This window comes from Aphelocoma coerulescens, chromosome 1 (genome assembly GCF_041296385.1).
Source record: "Aphelocoma coerulescens isolate FSJ_1873_10779 chromosome 1, UR_Acoe_1.0, whole genome shotgun sequence".
In the NCBI taxonomy this organism is placed as follows: domain Eukaryota; kingdom Metazoa; phylum Chordata; class Aves; order Passeriformes; family Corvidae; genus Aphelocoma; species Aphelocoma coerulescens.
The window spans coordinates 118,160,789-118,180,136 of NC_091013.1; the positions used below are offsets into that span (position 1 = coordinate 118,160,789).

A 19,348-nucleotide genomic window follows, 5' to 3' on the forward strand; every position below is an offset into this window, starting at 1 on the left:
TCCCCCATGACACCAAATCGTCATCATTAATCTGACTCTACAACTGATAGTGGTATAGTGGTACTAGGGAGCATCATGCTGGTGCTTTCACACTGCATTTGGACACTCCCCTTGAGCCTTTTCTTCCCTGATGTACTCTGATTTTGGGATGCTGATCACACATAATTTTGAAATTCAGAGTGGCAGAATAGGAGATCGACATCCTTGTTCCTTTGGATCAGCTTCCATGCTCATAACCTGGCACTAGAACACGTCTTTCTTCAAAAACCAGATGTGAGGTATTTAGAAGATTCACAGTTTGCTTCTATTCTAAAATGGAAAGAAAAAAAACCCTTTCAATATTTCGGTAGTAAAGAGAGAAAGGGAGGGTACAGTCAGTGGAGAGAGAGAAGCTTCTTCAAAAGTAGAGGTAATAAAGGATTATATCTTAAAGGACACAAATCTGGCTTTGTCCAGTGACAATAAAAGGAGCTTGAGACAAAATATTTTTTAAACACTTGTCACTTTTGAAACTCTGTCACCTCATAATGGGGGACATTATTAATGGAATGTTTTTACAGTACATGTTATATACATATTATTATAGAGATTATCCATAGGTTGCATAGGTTTTAAAGGCAATGCCTCAGTGCATGGACATAAGTAGAAAGAGAGCACAACCTTAAATGTGCAAAGCACCAAGCTTGAGGGGAAGAGGTGAAATTCTCTATTAAAGCTCTTACAAACCAATGTGGTTTGCAGGTTTTGTTCACTGAGCTTTGGATGTGAAATGAGGAAAAATTGTTGCCAGAGAAACCCTACTGCCTTCAAATATTGTGGTGAGGAGGTGCTTACCCCAAGTAAAATTTGTAGAAAAAGAGAAATGAATCAATGGGGGAACACGGCCTGTGCTCCTGCAGAATATTTGGCTATTGAGAGGAACAGGTACAGTAAAATATCTCTTACAGAGCCCAAAATGGAGCGTTGCTTGCTGAAACTTGCAGCCTCTGGGGCTAGACCTCCTTTTTTGGATGACAAGGGAGCGTGCACAAGCAAGACACATTCCCCAAGGGACTGGCAAGGTGCCAAGGAGCCCCAGTTTGGGTAGGATTTTGCTGACTGTGGTGAAGAGATGAGATTGGGAAGGAGGGTGGGCTCTCACTCATTCATGTGCGTCAGAAAGACGCGCTTAGTGGAGTGGGGAGCCAGGAAATGCTGGGTTTAGTGAAGCACTGCATCTGAGCAGAGTGTGTCAACTTCTTAATCCACTCAAACGGGGCTTTTGTTGGGTGTTTTGTAGACTGGGACAGCAAAGCACCACGTTCTACTCAGTGTGTAAAGTGTTGTCCTGTTCACTGTTACGTTACTTGTGATGTAAAGAAAGCAGAGACTGACGTGGCTTTTCCAGGTCATTACATACGTACCTATTTACTAAATATTTAATTTATTAATTGAAAAAAAATGGGTAAGTAGTAATGTGCTTCCAGTACGCATTGGAATGTACAGATACACTGACATTTTCCCAAATTCATGTCAGTGCTGCAAAAATTGTCATTGGGAATTCCCTCCCAGTTGCTTCAGGACTCTCCCACATTAAAATCAAAAATATAGTTTGAATCAGGATATAATTCAAATGGAAAAAAGGAGGGAGGGAAGGAAGGAAGGAAAGGAAGGAAGGGTGTTCAAAGCTCTTTTAAATTCAACATCATTTCATAGTTGAGATGCAAAAGGAAAATTTGGGGTAGCCTTTATACCCACTAAAGGAAGGAATTCTTTTGCAGTGAAACAACTGTAATCAGAAAAAGAAAAGCCAAGGACATCATAAGAGTTCTAAGTAAACATTTCTGAGTAATCCAGAATAGTTATCATATAAATAATTAGAAAGCTGTTAAAATAGATTCAATTATCCTTTACATTTAATAAATTCATCAGTTCAAAAGCCTTCTGCTTGCCAAACCAATCAATCATCTTGGTAATAGAGTCAAAATAGCTGTTGTAATACAATTTTTAAAGCGGCTTTGTTTTTAGATAAAAATGTCTTTCACAAAATAAGTATTTTTTTGAGAAAAAACTAAAAAGACCTATTGTGAGGAAAGTGTCCAAACTTGTCTTAATTCCTGGAAATAGAAGTAGAAAAGACATAGATAAATAAAATATTATTTCTGCCTTTGGGAGTCAAAAATGAAATATAGTTTCATCCTTGTTTTCCTAATTCTAAAACCTCCGTGTGAATACATTCATTAAGTTTTAATGTTAATTTGGAGAGCAAGTTAAGTAAAACACATTCATAATTCTGCTAAGCACAGGCATTTTATCCACATCAATTTTCTCAGTACCTTGCCAGTAGCACAAAGAATTGTGGAATTTCTATTTTATTTTGAAAGACTGAACTGAGACCAGATAGGAATTAAATTTAGCTGTGCTCATTGGCCAAATGAATAATATCTGTCAGGTAGATTCCCAGTATGAATTAGATAATAATCTCTGCAATAATTATCTGCAATTGCTCCCTTACCTGAGGGAACTAGAAAGATAAAAGCCCATGAAAGCATAAATTGTGTGCTGCAGATTGTTGTAGGCCTTCCCCTGTTGATTTACACTACACACACCAAGAGCTAGTTCCAGCTTGAGCACTCACTCACACCTTTGGGCTACAGGCATTTGGACAGGAAGCCAGTCCTGCCTGGCTCCTCTGGCTGGATATCCCGGGGGAGATCAGATTTCCTCTGGGAATGGGGCCATTGCACCCCTGGCTGTCCTGGACGCTGGACGTGTGAGGCACAGGACATGTTTGAATTGTCTCTTTGAGAGAAAGGGAATGGACTCCTGACCTGCAGCCTCCACAAACCCTGGGGGTGGGGAGGGCAGGGCTCTCTTTGCCCTGGGCTCTGAGCAAGGCTGGGACATGTATGCTCCTCTCTGGACAGTTATGGGATGTTGGAAGTCGAAACAACGAACAGCTGCCTTAATATTGTGGATGTCCCATCCCTGGAAGTGTTGAGGGACAGGCTGGGCGGGGTCTAGTGGAATGTGGCCCTTGTCAGAGGGCTTGGAAGATCTTCAAGGTCTTTTTCAATGCGAACCATTTTGTGCTTCCATGATTCTGTGCTCGCTAGACTCATGTTCAAGATTACAGCAGGAATCCATTCTTCTCAATGCTGAAGACATGTACAGCTCTGGAGGGGCAAAACTTGGAAGCAATCCCTCCACCTGCATTCCATCTCCTCATGCTGCATCTAATGCAGAGGACCAGGTCACTGACCACAGCTTTATAGAAATAATCAGCAGGAACAGGGGAAGGCTTCTCTTGGGGTCCGAACTGTGCCTTGAGTGCTTTTGCCAAATGCAACCTCAGTAAAAATGTCTTGCCCATCTCTGGCAATCAGCCAGAGGTACCATTCTGTGTCTCTCTGAAAACCTATGACTTCTTTCTATTTCTAAAAGTGCAAAACTGCACAAAATGCATGCCATCTATGAAAGGATGGAAAATTACTTGTTATATGAAAAAAAAGTGCATTCCCACCGTCATTTTGGCTAATTAAATATTCAGTGTTTGGCTTTAACTAACACCAAAGATAAGTGTACCAAACCAAACTGACAGCTTTGCACATGATAATAGTGGAATTTACTGGATTTGGGGCAAGTCTTGTTGTATTTTTTAGTTAATGACCATGCTATCGTATCTGTCAAACTGACACCGAAGTTATTAGAAATGCAAATGGAATTTAAAAAGCAGTAGATTAAGTGGACACAGATAAGGGTAAGGGGGGGTAGTGTCTGTGAAATAACAGCACTTTGCCAGATGTTTCTGTGTCAAACCAGAAGGAAGCTGCAATGTTATTTATTTTTGTAGCAGAATGCAGAGTCTAAGTTGGAAGAGTTATTATTACTGTAATCATAAAGACACTCGTGAGTAATTTTTTTAATTAATTGGTTTGATTGCCAGCAGTAGTGTGATTACTGCAAGCGTGGCCATCAGCTGCCCAGGACTTTTCCAGATGAGGTCAGAGCATGGCCCATGGTGGTTAGCAAGTGGCATGTTACTCCAAGGTAAACTTGTCCACACCTTCCTCTCTGCTACTCACGTTTCAGCAATGAAAGATGAAGATTTCCTCAGCTAATGTTATGAGAGATGCCCATATTAAAAGCAGAGGGATTAATTAGAGTCACTTTTCAGTGTGGGGCTTGTTCTGTGAGAGAACTGTATCACCTGTGAATTTATTTGTCTGAGTCCCATTTGTACAGCTGGGAGAGTTTTGTGTTTTCTCAGGGGTCCGTGACAATTACAATGTGTATTTGCTCCTCATAATCGTGTATGGGAGGTGACAAAGTGCAGGAGAGCCTTAATTAGCACTGAGTTAGTGTTTCCTCCTGTATTTCGACCCCACTAACCTGGCCTGAGGCCCCTGTGTGTATCATGCAGCTGCCCAGCTGGGCCAGCTTTTCTCTTATGACCAGTTTCTCCCTTTCCTGGAATTCCTCTTAAAATTTCCATAGAGGGGAATACTTTTCCTCTTAGAAGCTCTGGCTGCAGTCTATCTCTAGGCCTGTTTTGTTGGCCAGTGCTGGGGTTTGTGCTTCAGGCCACACTCCCTTGCTCAGCTACATCTTTTGTATTTCTGGCTTGGATTTTCTAGGCTGTCAGAAGTGTCCAGAGAATATTGCTATATATTTAATCAGGGCTGGATTAGATGCAGGCACAGCTCTGTGTAACTGTTCATGCTCAGCAACAGTGGCTCAGCCACCTGAGTTTTTGGTGGCATTTCTGGCTCAACTTTGTCAGTTTGAAGCCATTCCCTCTTGTCCTGTCGCTCCCAGACACTGTAAATTGTCTCCCCATCTTTCTTGTTTCTCATACAAATAGATTATTTTCACTTAAAGGAGGGCAGGTTTACCCTGTTTTGTCCTGGAACCATTTATAGATGCAAACAAAGGGGAGATACTGCAGAGGAAATTAGGAATAGGCAATTCTGTGAGTTCAGTGTCAAAAGATAAGCTACAAAAAGGGTTACAAATTAAAGAGGCTCTCCCTTTGACAGGTAGGAAAAGTATGAAAGCAGCGTAATCTGAAAGCCATGGCAAAAAACAATAACTGCAGATCCCTGCAAAAGTCCTGAAAAAAATTACTATCAGCCACTGCTCCTTCCAGAAAGAAAATAAAGGAAATGTATATATGTAAGGTTCTTTTGTTCTTTTCCAGGAGTGTGGGTTTTTCTTATCTTTTGACTACAGCTTTCTGTAAGATAAAATAATTCCAAACATAAGGTTAGTTTTCTGACATCATGAGTTGCATCATGAGAGGTATCTTAAAAGACTGTTGTGGGAATTTGGCTCTGAAAAACTTAATTAGCAAAATCTGCTAATTTTCTTTAAAGCAGCTATGTGTTTGAGAGGATTTAAGGATAGCTTTGATTATGCCTAAAATATTTGCTAATTGCAGAAAATTATTTTTCTTAATTTTATTTAAATATAATCGCTTCATAGCTCTAGTTTTCTAATTTGAGGTCTTCTGAACTCAAATGTGTATTGAAGAATAATGGAAATACAGTCTATTTTTTCTGTTCTATAATAATTTCCAGGTAACATAAGTATGCTGAGCTGTATAAAATGTAGGAGCTGTATACAGTGTAGTTGAGTTAACAAAGATATCAAATAATTTCTCAACAAGGTGTTTCAGACATCTCTTGTCAAAGTACAGGGCACTTGAGTGACAACCACAGAGAATTGTTCTAAGAAATGTCATTCAGAAGTTCTGCACTACAATGATAATTCTTTGTTGACTGCTTAATCTCCCTGCATGAAAATAATATTCTCACAAGAGTACTGCAGAATTTGCTGAAACATGAGGACAGAACAGGAGCTGTGCAGGCACAGAGCCTCCTGGTAGCAGGCAATTCATTTTTAGATTAAACCCTTTGTCCCTTGCCCTGAGTTTTGTGTGGAACCACTTCTGATGTTCGACCCCAGGAGACTTGTATTCCTTCCAAGCACTTTGGGGAAACTGTGGTTAGACATTCAAACCATGCTGTTGATGGCTTGGTGAAAGCTAAGAAGCCTCATTTTGTCTGCAACTGTTACAAGTTTTCCCTTCCCAATCCTTTTGGTGTCTTTGATCTTTTAAGGCAACTTTGGCTTATTAAAAGGGCAAGTTAAAATGGTCTTTTTGCAGAAAAGTTGCTCTTTTGAACAAGCAGGATTTTGTGTGAGCGGTGTCTGCAGAAAACGCTGATCTGAAAATATTGTTTCACTGTTTACAGGAGTTGTAGCTGACTTGTGTCATAGATTGGTGATATCTCTGTGGGTCAGTTTTTTTGTGTGGACTTCATTTGGTGATACCTTAATCAGAAAATACTTCTGTTAACATTTTATAAAGCAGACACACCTGCTTCTCTGCAAACACTCCACAAACAGACCATGGTAAAATAAGAAAGGTTTTAGGTATCATTTTTTAGGAGTGAAAGAAGCCTTAAATTATTTTTCTTTGCAAATCAGTCCCCAAGGCATATTTCCCCGGGCTAGGTTATCCCAGTGGAAAGTTTGAGCAGAACTGCAGCCTTCCAGATGTCTGCAACTGTTGTACTTTGAGTTATACACTTTGCAAGTAATTCTCAAAAGGTCCCAGAGTCAGTGAAACGGGGACATATCAAGGGGGCTTTGCCAGCATTGTCATGTTAAAAGCCTTTCCAAAGCACTCCAGTGAAGGCCCAGCTGCCTCTCACACCCACAATGAGCTTTTGATGTCATCAGAGGTTTCCATTTCTGTAGGAATCTCTGTAGATCATGAGGCAGCCAGCAAGGATTCAGTCTGGGTAGCAAATGATTAATGGGAAGCTGCTGCTTTCACGTTTTCTGCTGCTTGAGACACATTCTAAGGCAAAACGACAGCTCCAGGATCACACTCTGTTCCTTGTGCATCCAGGCGAAAAACAAGACAAAAAAAGAACCTGTCTCAGTCTCCTGCCAGACATGGAAATACCTGTTCAAAAGAGCATCCTCCACTGTTTTGAGGGTGGAATGCCAGGTACCAGCAGGCTGAGTGGGTGGGGAGTGTCTGAAGGACGCTGCATCCTGACATCCGGAGGCAGCAGTGCTGTTGCAGTATTGCTCCTGATGCTTTATGAGCTGAGACTCCCGTTTAAAGTTCAGAGCCAGGAGGAAACTTGTGACCCACCACCAGTGAGATCCTCAAAAAACTAAAGGCAAAGTTCCCCTCACCTGTCTCTGTAGTGGGTATGTATTGGTTTCAAGGTATCTGGATAAAAAGTGTGGAAATTGCAGAGGGATGCGAAGACACCCATGCAAAATGTTTCTATTTTCTTACCTTTCGTCTCTTTCCCAGAGTCATCTGAGGCTATGTAGAACATGTACTGCTATAAGAGGAATTCCTGAAAATATGTTTTCTTGTATGCTCAAACTGCACCTTGCAGGGCAATAATAGAGATAATATTAATTCTGCAGTCTTTTATGAGGCAGTGCTGGGGGATCACACTCTTCAGCTCCCTTAGACTTGGTAATAGGGATGAAGCAGGGAGTTCCTCTCTGCAAAGATAGAAACCCAATTTCAGTGCATGTGGCCAGCTTAAGCTTTTGTCAGGAGAAGGGCACTGTGATTATAGTAAAAATTCTGTAGAAGTTATTTTGGGAAGAATAATCATGGTAACAGAGCAATGAGACTCAAGTAAGAAAACACAGTGGTTATGACTGCAGTTACAGAGGCAACCAATAACTATTTCCCAGCATTACAAAAGCCATATATATCCAAGATGCTTCATGGCATTAATAAAAACTGGGTTCTATATGTCAGTGTCATGTAAATGATGTTTTCCTTGACAGAGAAACAATGGAGTTAGACCCTCTCCTGAATTTTGATTTACCAGGGAAGAAAGTAGATTAAAGCAGTTGCATTTGGGACATCCTGGATGAATATAAGAAAATATAAACCAGTCAAGAAGTAGCAGTAAGTCACTAGATACCATATAATTAATGAGTTTGAAATGAGTACGGCTGGGCACTCCATTACACCACCAGACTGATTTAGAAGGCAGAATGAGGCTGTATTGTTTTTTCATGTCATAAAAGTTGCAGACTTGGATAACAAAATGTCAGAGAAACTCTGCTCTTACAGCTCAGCTGTTTCTTGAAGCTCTCCTTTCATTTTGAGATTTGATGTTAATTCCACTGGAACTTGACCCAGAGGAATTTTGTGTTACCATTTCCGTAACATAAAGATCTTGAGTGGATGGCGAAGCTGTTCTATGATACGGCCTCTTTTCAACAATGCTTCTTACCTATAACAACTTAAAAGCAAACAAAATGGAGAGATAAAGCTATGAAACATAAAGCTGGGAGTGCCCCCATGGAATGAAATTATATGACAAGACTACAATTCTCTGTGCCAGCCATTGGAAGAGAGAGTGCCAAGTGAAGAATGAATGGTGGAAAATTGGCTTTTAAATAATTGCAAAGGAAAACAGAGATTGCAATAGACTATCATTAAAATGTGGACTTTTAAAAATCAAAAGCTGGTTGCAATTTTGACAATTCTGAGTTGGCAGGTGGCTGCAGACAAAATTACACTTTTCATCTGCTCTGGAAATAGTAGTTAATAACTCTTAGGCATTTCTTGCCTGTGGGACTCCAAAAACAAACCAGTGTGCCCAGATGAGATAGTTATGGGTGGTTCATGAACACTGGTGCCAGTATGAACCAACTCAGAGCAGTGTGGTAACAAAAACTATAAGTTACATAAAACTGCTTGTAGATGAAGGAGACTATGGAGGAAGTGAGAATGACAAGAGAGGAACCTGGTGAGATCTATTTAATTGGCAGTGGGATAAATGGTTCCTGAAGAAGTAGAGGGTTGGTGTAAGATGAACTGCTGCCTCTTCTTCCCGGGGAAAAAAAAGCCAGGACTTGCAAAGTCTGTGCTTGGCAGCTGTATCTAAAATTCCATGTATTTCCAGTTTGTGGAAGAGAGAGAGCTCTGGGCAGTACCATGAGCTGCAGATCTCCCATGAATGCAAGACAAGACACTCAGTTTATTCTGGGTATCCTGAGGGGGAAAAGACACAGTTGTGCCAGCTTTACATGCGTGGCAGGCACTGCTATCACTGCCCACAGTGGTTTGAATTCCAGGGATCCAAGACCTTCAGCTGACAGCAACAGATGACCCTGGGCTGTGTGACATGAGAGCTAGAAAATTGTTCCTGCCCTGGCCCTTGCAGTTTTGTCACTCTTATGATTACAGCCTGAGTTGTGAATAAGACATGTATGACTTCTAAACACGTGGGGTTTTGGGGAGGGGGAAATAGCTGTGCTTTGTGACTACATATTTTGTTTTCTTTCCGAGTCTTTGGTTTGGAAAACTTGATAAGGGGAGTAATGTATAAAGAATGCTGTGGAAAACATGGAATGAAAGCAGCTTTACCTTATTCTTGGATGAACTGGCTCTGATGAGTCAGTAAAGTATCTTCGTGCTCCTCTTGTTCTGTTCAGATAAACGTTCTCAGTTAAATACCCCAGAGATCTTGCCCAGACTCTTGACTTCAAATCTTGCCCAATGCAGACCTGTTCACTAAGTGAACACAGCTTCTGTTTAGTCTCAGAATAAAAGCTCATCTTTGGTTAGTGCATGTTTCAAAGGAAGGTGTCCAGGCACAGCAAGTATCATGCATGCACTCCGTGAATTCATGAGGATCAGATGTCATTTGCAGTCAGAAACAAGGGGAGGCACTTATGTTTTGAATTATTTAAGCATATAAGAGCAAAGAACAACCAAAAAATAAAAAATAATTTTTGCTGTGTTAGTCCAAATTGTATATTCTCAGTCATTCAAATTCATGCTAGGAGAGATTAATAATTAGCCATTTTTGGCAACAGGCCTTTGCTTGGAAGACTCCAAGCAAGATCAGAATGCTGCTGTGCTGGGCTGTTTGAAGAGATCAGGTGAGAACCAGTTCCTACCCACAGAAACCTGTGATTCCAAAGCACATGATGGAATGCTAATTCACACTAGGGATTGTTCACAGGGAGCTGTATCCTGACTTGCCCGCTGTATGGTTTTCACCACTGTAAGAAGGTGACATCTCAGGAAATACCTCATGTCCAGCTGCTGTTCAATGCTCTTTCTATGCTCCAGATGTGCTGTGTGATACTGGAGCTGTGTGAGGGCTCTGTAGGGCCACAGAGATGGTAAAGGGACTTGAGCACCTTCCCTGTGGAGACAGGCTGAGAAAATTTGGGCTGTTCATCCTGGAGATGAAAAGGTTGTGTGGAGACCCCACAGCACCTTCCAGTGTCTGAAGGGGCTGCAGGGAAGCCAGAGAGGGACTCTGCATCAGGAAAAGGGGAAATGTTTTCAAACTGAGAAAGACTGGGTTTAAATAGATATTGGGAAAAAATTCTTGCCTGTGAGGGTGGGCAGGCCCTGGCACAGGGTGCCCAGAGCAGCTGTGGCTGCCCCTGGATCCCTGGCAGTGCCCAAGGCCAGGCTGGACACTGGGGCTTGGAGCAGCCTGGGACAGTGGAAGGTGTCCCTGCCCATGGCAGGGGTGGCACTGGATGATCTTGAAGGTCCCTTCCAAACCATTCCATGATTCTGTGATGAACAGCACTGACTGCAAAATGAGTCAGGATAAAATTTTAAGGCCAAATGAACGAATTTATGAACTGAAGCCCAGTAAGCTAAAATATAAAATAAATCACCTCTCCAAACCCCTCTGCCCATCACAGCAAACATGACATTGCACAGGAATAACTTCTCACTTTCCCTTTGCTGTTCACCTTCAATATTTTCATGGAAAGTGTTTAAGACTTTTAATTAATTTTGAAAACCAGACAAATGCAATGAGCATACATCTGATCCTATAAAAATCAAATGGTATATTCCCCTCTTGGTAACAGGATTTCTGTAAAATTCCTGATAGTTCTTAACAGGGATTAGGTTTAAGTAGGAAGGTTTTTAATACTGGAAATCCCATTATTTTTGTGGTCTTTTTTTGCTATGATTTTTATTCCCAAAATACACATTCTGTTAAAAATAACAGTTACTATAATGATCTAGAATATTGTTAAACTCAGAAAAGTTAGGAGGGCAAGAAATTGAAACTTCTCCCAACCAAATGGAAAAGCACCAGATACAGTAAATCTATGCCTAACACAGCTGTAGTGACTGCAAAGTAAATTTTGACACATATTATAATTTCAAATACTGAAACTCTGGAAGTGTAAACTATTCAAAACACTATATTCAAAAAGGAGACACTTAAATTTTTAGTTTCATATGCAAGATATGTGCTGAGTTAAAAGTTAAACTGAGTGTCAGGAGAATCATAAATAAAGTTACAGGTGATAGGTGGAAAGGAATAGCCCATTTCAGAAGCACAGTACATCTGTAAATCATCATTAATAAAGTATTTCGTAGATTCATTGGTCAAACCTTGCCTAAATTAAAATAAATCTCATTATCATGGAAGCAGTACTGGTACTTAGCTAATGCATATTTTGGGCTGAGATATAAACAGCAATTTATGTATTTAGAACGAAATGTCTTGAACTATTTTGTGACTGTTTTCATGAATTCTGTAGTCAGCTTTATTTAGTTACTAATAAAATCAAGGATAATTATTGCAGTACAGCAAACACCTTACCAAAATCCAGTACTTTGTGTTAGCACATCCAATATCCAGTCACCAAGGAAAAGTAGTTCTGCAGCACTTTAGGAACCAGACTTGTACAGGGAAGTCAAAAGGGAAAATGGAGATGTGGGACATGAAAGTAGATTTTTTTCCCCCAGTGAGAGTTTGTCACAAAATATTAACATTCTTCACTAAACCAACTCCAAACAGTTGGCATTTTTAAAAACAGAGCTGGGAATGTTTTTCCTGTGTGAAAAAGCCCTAAGGGATACTTTGAGGTTTTGTCCTGATTTGATATCAGGACAAAGTGTTTCAATAATGGAATTTCCTGTGTGATGAAAACGCTGGGTATCTGTCAGTTCTCTTTAGAAAATCTGAGGAATTTCACAAAATAATCCATGGAAGCAAGTATTGGTGAAGAAAATCCAGCTGGGCTGCTTACACCAGCAGGAAGCTCAGCCTGAGGGCTCCAAGCTGCCTTTTACTGCAGACTAGAGATAGGAGAACATATTTTTAATGCAGTGTTCAATCTCAGTGTTTGAGCCAGAATAGAATTTTTCTCATGACACTGAGTAATATCTTAGAGGATATTTCCAGGAGACCCTTGGTTTTCATCTGCACTGTTTCTTAAATTCCCTTTCTTTGCACAACTTGCACTTCCAGCACTCCTCTGACACATTCATTGATTAATAATTTGATATCTAATTATTTGCAAATGTACTATTTCTTTTATTATTTGAAAGAACTTGTGTATCTTTGAAGGAAAACTTCTGAACTGTGAAATAATATCATGGTGATCTAATAACATGTCACTAATTCAACAATATTCTGACTGGAAATGAATCATAATACTGAGTAATCAGACTTTAAACTCAGTATCAAAAAGTTGATTTGCAATTCACTTGAATTTACTCAGAGGAAAAGCTAAAGAATTCCAGAAAGAGACTTGTAAAGTTTAATATCTCTTATCTGTGTTTCCCCAACAATAAGATGTCATAGAATCGTGGAATGGTTTGGGTTGAAAGGGGCCTTAAAGATTATCTCATTCCAGCCCTCTGCCATGAGGGGTTGCCATATCACTGGATTTCACTTCATTTCAACCAGTAAAAAGTTGGATTTAACATGACTTTGAAGGATATTTTTCTGTACTTTTTGTTCCCTCAATATACATTATTTTTCTGTTGTCTTTTATCTATCTGAGACTATTTCCATGCACTGCTTATGAAGTGGTTTGCTAAATTAAAAGAATATTTTGCATTTTTAGCTTAAAAGTTCCCTCACCAGGCTAGTTTGCTGTAGAAGCACTCCCTAATTTCTCTACAGTGCACAGCTGATTGTACAAACCAGTGACTTTTGTGTACTGGGGCGTGGTTTGAGAAAATATGGCCAAATAAAATAAAGGCAATGTGAGTGCAGAATGGCTTCTGTGATTAACTCTGCAAAGGAAAACTGAGAGGAAGAATAAAGTGTAGTGACTCTGCTCTTTTGCAATGAAAAGCAAGAGTTGATATAAATATTTGTCTTTTTCTTGGAATCAGGACTGTTAATTTATTTTTTGTTTGGATAGGGTAAGTACTGTTCAATGCTGGCTCATCATAGATAAATTAAACGTTCTAATAGTACTGATGGCAGTTAATGATAGATTTTTTTATAGGCATTTGCATTAAAATAGCCTGGGGCATTTGCACTAAAACCAACCAGTTCCTGTGTAATCTTCTGTTTTCTTTAATATCTGACTTTAATCACAATTATGGACTCCAGTCTGATCCTGTGCTCATCCGTGAAAATCCTTGCCCTTCTTTCAAAGATTTTTTGCTTACCTTGAAACAGGTGGAGGAAAAAAATAGATGTGCTCACTGAAAATTCATGGCCTGGAGAGCAAAAGGGGCCATTCCATAGCCCTGGATGTTTTCAAAGATACTTGGTTTGTTCCATTTGTGGCATGGCACCTTCGGGAGCTCCATCCTGAAGAGGAGGAGACATTGATTGTCACCAGCACATGGAGACATGAACTATGCAGGGAGTGAATGCAGCTGCTTTTCAGGTGACTGATCACACCCTGTTCTTCCCCGTGTCCGGATCAGGTCCATATGTGCATCGAGTTGTTCTGGTCCATGTTGTGTTTCTAGTCCCATTCTTACTTCATTTTCTCGCTGGTTTCTTCATTGACTGTGCTCAAGCACTTCCATTTATGCTTTCCACAACATTCTGGAGCATGGAAGGTTGTGCTGAGTTCAGCTTTCCCTTACAACACTCAGGAAAATCCCTACCCTACCCATCATTTAGGTGAGGGAGGTGGCGAATAAAATGGAAAAAATTTAAGTAGCCAAGTTAGAAATAGTCTGATGGTGATCTGAGAAGGATATTAATGTAAGGAAAATATGATATAATATCTCACTTTAGGTAAGTTTTCAGTGGAAGATGAAGTGACTTGTGTGTTTGTGACTACTGTGAGTTACTCTCAAATTCTTCTCTTAGCATTTGGCAGAATGGACTGGAAGATTAAGACCAGGCAGTAAGAGATACTTTGCTGGTCTTGCTCCAGACAATATTGACATTTTACAGTGAGAATTGAGATAGACCTTCAGAATGTTCAATGCAAACCATAAAAAGCTTTTGACACTTCTGCAGTTCATAAAATATTGAACTAGAAACATTACTATTCCATAAAGGGTTTTAAATGAGTGGGGCTTAGGGTTTTTCCAAAGATTATGCTTAGCTTTATGACTGGTCAAATTCCTTCTGGAAATTAGATTAATTAAAAGTGGCATCTAAAATAGTTTCAGCCCCCTTTTTTAATGTTTTCAAAACAGCCCTGAAATAACAACTTATCATATACACCTCTTTCCTGTGCATGAAGTCATCTTATTTGCAAAAGCCAGGATAGATTTTAATAAATGCTTTCTCCTGTTAATAAGTAACACATGTTCTTTTTATGCATGTGCTCAGCATGTGAAAGGAGTTTTCACCTCCTTTTTGATACAAAGTCAGAAGGGTCTGGTAGAAAATTTAAGTCAGTAAATTCAGATTGTTTTCAGGAGCATGTGAGAACTCTTTAGATTGTTGAAATATTGTAATTTTGATATTTAGCACTTAACATAACTTTTATACTCCTAGTCACTACATAGCAATTCACCTTTTATTTTTAATTTATTAATGTATTAAAATTAATAGTTTATTAAATGGAAATAGTCCCTGTTAAAATTCATCATTACCATTGCAAAGGGAAGTACTTGACAGCCAGGAAAATGCCAGCAGCAGGGGTGCCTGTTTGGATGCATTAAGGTACAGCTGGAGATAGTGGAATCACCAGAAAATCCAAGGAAATCATTGGCTTGACACCAGGATTTCATTTATATCCATTGTCCTCACTTCTTGTGAGAAGTGCCAGCCAGTAATGGAAAGCAAACCACACCAATCTGGTTCAGCATGCTAAAATTTGCAAGCTGCTTTTTTTTTGTTCTGGAAAGTTTGTGGTATCACAGAGCTCTTGGGATGTTGAATTCCTCTTTACTGTGTTTGAATTTTGAATTCCTCTTTACTGTGTTTGAATTTTGTGAGGGTGCATGGCCTTAAAAAAAAAAAAAAAAGAGGAAATTAAAATGTGCTTTGAGGTCACCAGGAAGCACAAGAGACTATTAACCTGAATATTAAATGAATTATTTGTTTTCTAAAATCTGAGAGTTACTCTGGTTTTCACCTCAAACATTTTAATTTGGGTCCCATGGGGAGAATTGGAACAGCCCATCATTTAAATTAATGCAATTATTCTTGATAGGTTAAATTAAATGTTGAACGAGAATTTACTATACTATTTCTCCTAGCTAGCAAAATCTGATTATTAACACACAGCTGCTGCATTTTAAGGTGTGACCTCAGTAACTTCCAGAGTTTTTCCAGTAAAAGTTTAACTGAAAGAGAAAGATGAAATCTACAGTTGATAAGCATTGAATTTTATTTCCATAAATGCTATTGAAGAAAAATTTGCACTTTCTTTTGGAGGACTCAATCCTCAGCTGCTGATCACTTGAATTCAGAATTTTGATGTTCAGGGAGGAAAACCACAAATCTCAGTGGTTTGAGAAGAGAGTCCTAGGTTTTCAATACTTCATCTATTTGTCTCTTTGACATTAAGTCTTTGGTTTTGTTTTCTGTTTTTAAATAGACTGTATGAATCACAAAAATTAAATATTTTTGAGAATGATGTGCTAAGAATTGAAGAAGAATATAGAAAAACCTGTGCTTTTAAGTGAGAAAACGTGTTTAGAAAAATATGTGCTCCCATTATTCTTTACACTGAATTATCTCAATATGATCCCGATCTTCTGTGTCACATGACTCCTTTCTGCTGACTTGTGCAATAACAGAGCAGTGAATGCTGTAAGCCCAACATTTCTGTCAAAAAACCTTTGGATAATCTTCAAAAAAAGCAGGTGTTCACCAAACCTGATGTTTGGGAAATAAAGTAATTGCACAAGCTGAAGACAGGTAATAGTGCATGAAAGCAAAGCTTTGCATCAGCTCAACTCAGCACTGCAGGGAATTCCTGCTTAAACCTTCAGGAATGAAAAATTATGTTCTCGCCTTTATTAGGACAAGAGTTGTAGGCCTCAAACCTCAGTGTAATTGATGGGAGGACCTACCACAGTATGAAATACATTTTAATTGCAAACATATTTTCTTCTGCTTTTGCCTGCTTCATGTGCATGTATAAAATGTGAAAACCATAAGAATGAAAAAGTAAGGATTTTCCACCTGGTAATATTAATGTTTTCTTCCCCCTTTTTATGGTTTGTAATTTTTAAAAAAAAATATTTGTTGATCTGTGCAAGAACTGCACTTACTGATGAGACCTTTTAAGTTTAAATAGTGACTAACTTTCCCATTAGAAGCACAGACTTCTGGAATTGGTCAGATCCCTTTAAGGTCAACCTATAATGTTCAAAAATACAACTTTGTGTGTGGTGCTTGAAGACATAAAATCTCTTGAACATCATAATCAAGGCATGTATCTCATGCTAAGTTATTTTTTGTGAATAACCCAGCCAGGGAGATGCTGTGGCATTTGAATATTTTGTATTCGTGATGCAAGAGCACTGCTCTTTACTGCAGCTCTCTGTGAGTCAGGGCCTCAACTGGATTCTCATACATCCCAAACCAGTGACCTCATCTTCAGGCTATAGTGTGTGAGTATGCTTTGCCTCTCAGCTTTCCCAACAAAAACCTTGTGGAAGCAGATATGTCTCTGAAAAATGTTGTTTTGGCTTGGATGAAGCAGCGTATTTCAATGAAATTTCATTTAGCTGAGAATGTTCTGACCCACTCTAATTACAGACCTCTGTTTTAAGCTGGTTATGGCTTTGCCAAACGTTAATGGGTTGGGCTGAAACTTTCCATGATTGTTCTCTGCCTTAGGCTGAAGGTTGTGAAGGCAAAGGTTTAACCATTTTTTAGGCCAGAGAAGCTGGGGCTCTTCCACCAATGTGCAAGAATCGCTCTCATACCTCTGGGGTTTGGAGGAGGACCTTCAAATTTGAGAGGAAGGCCTGGTGCACTGTCTTTTGCAATTCTCAAGGAAATTCTTTTGAGTTTAGCCTTTGACAGTCTACATCTGTAAGGCAGCAGAACTTGTAAAATGCTTTGCTGATAATTTTGTTCAGTTGTTTCAGCACTGATCAGGCTCAGCATCCACAGAACTGCCCCATGGGCTGGAGTGCAGAGGATGATGCTTTGCCCCCTTGTCTTGGGAGGTCCGGGAAATGAGGACTTCCACCACTCCCCTGAGCAGTACAGAAAGAAATTTCTCCTTGAAATAGAAATTGAATTGAAATTGAGCTGTCATGGCTCATGGATGAGGAATTCTCCACAGAGTCATTGTTTTATCAGTAGAGCACTGTCTCAGAGAAAGGGGCTTTTTCTTCTTCTCTAGTTTCTGTTGTGACCTAAATTCGGTGTCCTGTGGTGGACTGAGTCATCCCAGCCTGTACTATATGTATCAATACAGTGAGATTGCAGTACACTTTGTGCAACAAGATTTTGATCTTCTGCCCTCTTCACCCATCCCTTAAGATTATGAAAGAGTTTTAAAGAGGAAATGTTTGGCATTTAAAATTACTCAGCGTAAGACATGAGGAAAAAAGCTACTGATGTGTCTTCAATATTTATTACTACAAGTGACTTTTGTTCATGAGCACAGGATCAGGAAGCTACATTTAGTAAAATGTTTAACTAACATTTTTAACATTAGCATGAAGGATGTAATTCATTCACAGAAAGTGAAAGAACATTCAGATCTCCCTGGGGCACTGATTTACCAAAGTAAAGGCTAATCAACTACTTCAGTAAGTTATAATTTGGTGTTTCCTCCTCCAGTTAGGACTTTCAGGAATCCACTTATCGAAGGCAGTGTTGCACCTGCAGCTCTGAAATCCTGACAGATGAGCCCCCAGCTCCTCATTTCCCAGAACCCCAATAAAATCCTTCTGAGGTAATGACTCATGAAATGCCTTGCACCAGTCTCAGCAATGTGCTGTTTTTTTTCACTTGTCGTGGCCATTCGTTTCAGCCTCACAAAACATCTTTTTTTGCACTTTGCACAGAATTGCCGCATCCAGTTATGTCAGGAAGCTCCAGGCAGGAAAAATCCCTCCTGGCAGCAGGCCACAGTGCCGGGGAAGGCTGGCCTTTTACATGAGGGGAACCAGGAAAGGCTGGCTTGGTGATGGAGGCTGAAGCTGGTTTGCTGCAGCCTCATTCTTTTGTGGATGAAGTACCAGCTTGGGGTGAGGCAGGCAATTAAATCCATTTAATTCGGTCATGGAGTCATAGAATCATAGAGTGGTCTGGATTGAAAGGGACCTTAAAGATTCTTTAGTTCCACCCCCTGTCATGGCAGGGACACCTTCCACTATCCCAGGTTGCTCCAAGCCCCATCCAGCCTGGCCTTGGACAATTCCAGGGATCCAGGGATGGCCACAGCTTCTCTGGGCACCCTGTGCCAGGGCCTGCCCCCCCTGAAACTAGAGGAAATCTGGTATTTTCCATAAATTTTTCCTCACTGAGCATCTAGCATCTCTGGCATCGTCTTTTTATGTCCAAAAATTTCAATTTAAATTTTTTTTTCTGTTCTCCAGTGGAAAAACCAAAAGACAGCTTAATATTTTGGATTGACTGCTTGGACCACAAGTGATTCAGTCTGACATCAGTCTGCATCACCTGCTGTACTGTATGATGATAGCTGAGAATAAAAGTCTCTACTACTTTCCTCTGAGGGGTAGGCAAAATAGTAGAGACTATTCCATCAATTCCATCCTCTGCTCATTTCTTTTTTTCCCCTGTGAGTTTTGACACCTTTTCGTGCCAGCATTTCTCCTCTGGACTCTGGAAGCTGCTAACTGTCAGGATTTCAACAAATGCCCTCTGTCTCTTCTTATCTTGCCCAGCTATGGTTCACGTGTGTTCTCACACCTTAGCACGATTGTCACAGTGAAGCTGTGCCAAGATCACACCTCTGTGATGAACCAAGCAGCACACTGGACTGCAGGCTGCTAAAAATCTGGGTATAATTCACCCAAAGTACAGTTCTCAGGAGAGACATGATCCTGCAAGGGGTTTCTGTGTTAAAATAGTCAGAAGAGTTTCAGGCACAAAAATATTTATCCATCTGTTCTGGTTTGGAATGATAAGGCTGCGAAGAAAGTTTAGGTTTTGAATTTGCCTCTTTTTTAAAGCAG

At 39.9% G+C, this 19,348-nt stretch overlaps 1 long non-coding RNA gene across 3 annotated transcripts in view; it reads left to right on the forward strand.

Annotated features, from left to right (window-relative positions):
* LOC138120004 (uncharacterized) overlaps window positions 1–19,348 on the forward strand; it is a 97,567-nt gene that overhangs the window by 50,434 nt on the left and 27,785 nt on the right. The window contains exons 1-2 of one of the 3 annotated variants that reach the window (XR_011155699.1): window positions 13,128–13,183; window positions 13,446–13,659. The exons of the other annotated variants lie outside the window; for them this stretch is intronic. This is a non-coding gene — a long non-coding RNA (uncharacterized lncRNA). Of the gene's footprint in view, window positions 1–13,127; window positions 13,184–13,445; window positions 13,660–19,348 lie in introns of those variants that run through there. 3 annotated transcript variants of the gene reach the window in all.